The following is a 2,313-nucleotide window of genomic DNA, read 5'->3' on the forward strand; positions in this document are numbered from 1 at the left end:
GCTAAAAGATCCAAAAAAAGGTCCGATGCAACAGAATTGAATGCTTTGAGAAAAATATTTTGCATGTGTCCACGTTGATGAAGACGTACTGAGAGAATTGTTTCTGTTAATAAACTCGAGTAGGTACCTACATTGGCGGCAATTTAAGGCAAACAAAGAAACCGTTCTGAATCTACTAATCGACAGAAAGCATTACTTGTTCAACGTGCGTTTTAAATGAATTTTCCAAAACCTTGAATATTAGAAAGCTTTCAAATGTGCTATTTGCAAATGTTCGCAGCTTCCATGCGGTAAACGGCTGAAGAATTCAGCAAAGTCGGCAACGGCAAGAAGTATTTCAAAGAAATCATTAGAGGCAAAATACATTCAAAATGTATGTATGTTATTATCGCATTGACTTGACGATGTATTGAAAGACAGACATAAAGTTACGATTGAGAAGTCGGGCTTGCAAATCGGGGCGGAAACCTCCAGCGTGTTTGAAAACTGATAGAGAAAAAGAGGATAGAAAAGCCATATCATAGCCATCATCTATCATTTCAAGAGTCTACAACGAAATTGCATACGTTAGCTAACATACAACGCAAAGACGATTGACAGGTCAATCAACCAGATTATTACGAGTAATATTAAAGGTTGATAAAAACTTCTAACAAACATTTCAAATTCTGTCATCAGTAGATACGAATTAAAGATGATGAGAGGGTTCGAAAGCCTTCACTTTCACTGACAAGCGTGTTCAGTCAAGAATCGAACACACAGCGTTTGAGAACAAAAAGCAATTGTAAATAAGCGTCCGAAGCCGGTTGTTTCTAATGGGGAATAACCGAGCGGCCAAGGGCGGCCATTTGTAACGCAAACAAGCGCATCACGTTCGCTTTAGGGAGATAAACAAAACACAAACATGTAAATGTCTATGTTGCTCGGTGCAAGGCTGAGCAAACACGTATGTATGTCCTTTTTCCTCGAAAGGGATATCAATTTGAAAATTGTCTAACACGCGATATCTTGGACACTAATAGATTCGCAAACAATAATAAATAGATCAGATCGGTCAGTAGGTTTGTAAATAGGTCATTTCTGGACTTGTTGGTCTGAGTTGGTTTTGGATTCTACAGGGTTATTCACGCTAGACGGCACGGACGTTTGCGGCTAGYCCGTTTGTTTTTTGCAAAGTATTATTTTATGAATCCACTGGCGCCTATCGGGTGCACATTTTAAAAATATTTTTGTAATGTACACTGTCCCACAAGCCCTAAAAGTATCAACGTTTTTCTAAATGAAATACCCTATTATTATTGCATTTTTGACTTATATATAACTTGATTAATTTAAATACAACCCCATATTTTTTAGCTTACCAAGAAATGCAATTTTTAATTACCTATCGAATGGTACAAAATCCACCAAATAATGGTTCTGTGCACCATTTGGTGTTTTTTTTAATTAAAAGGTTAAATAACATATCAACAATAACATAAAACAAAGGCAAATTATTTATAACAAATGTTCGAACTGTTGACCCTCCATTTCCAGGCACTTTTCTGTAAATTATTTTTACAAAACCACTGTTAACTCTGGACAACATTTGCGGATTTACAGTTTTAAAAGCGTCTCTTATGCATGTTTTCAAATAGTGTGAAGTTGTCGGAAGCGTATGGTAGAAAATTCCTTTTACGTACCCCCACAAAAAGAAATCTACTGGAGTTAAGTCCGGAGATCTGGGGGGCCAATTTTGAAACCCGATTCTGCCAATCCATCTGTTTTGAAAGTTGGCATTTAAAAATTGTCGAACTTCGCAGTGAATGAGGCGGAGCTCCATTCAATTGAAGCCACATGTTGGTTCTAATATTGAAAAGGACCTCTTCTAATAATATGGAGAGATGGTTTAATAGAAACTGAAGAAACATCAAACCATTTAGATGACCTTCACAAAAATAGGGTCCAATTAAATATTGGCCCAGTATTCCACCCCACACATTAACTGACCATCTTTTTGATTTTTCATGACCCTGTATGCGCGCGGATTCGTATCAGAATAATAATGAAAGTTGTGTCTATTCACGAGACCATTGTTATGAAAAGTACATTCATCASTAAATAACARATTTTCGAAAAACTTTTCATTTTCTGCCACTTTATCTAACACCCACATGCAAAACTCAGTTCGGTTTTCAAAATCATTTCCATAAAGTTCTTGGCAAAGCTGAATTTCATAAGGATAAAAGTGGTGCTTTTTGATAATTCTGGAAATACTTGATTGACTAATGTTAGTACTGTTGGATATTAGATTTTGACTAACATTGGGATTTT

This window comes from Dendroctonus ponderosae, unplaced genomic scaffold, assembly GCF_020466585.1.
Source record: "Dendroctonus ponderosae isolate FM_Combo_2020 unplaced genomic scaffold, Dpon_F_20191213v2 Dpon_F_20191213_4, whole genome shotgun sequence".
Taxonomy (NCBI): domain Eukaryota; kingdom Metazoa; phylum Arthropoda; class Insecta; order Coleoptera; family Curculionidae; genus Dendroctonus; species Dendroctonus ponderosae.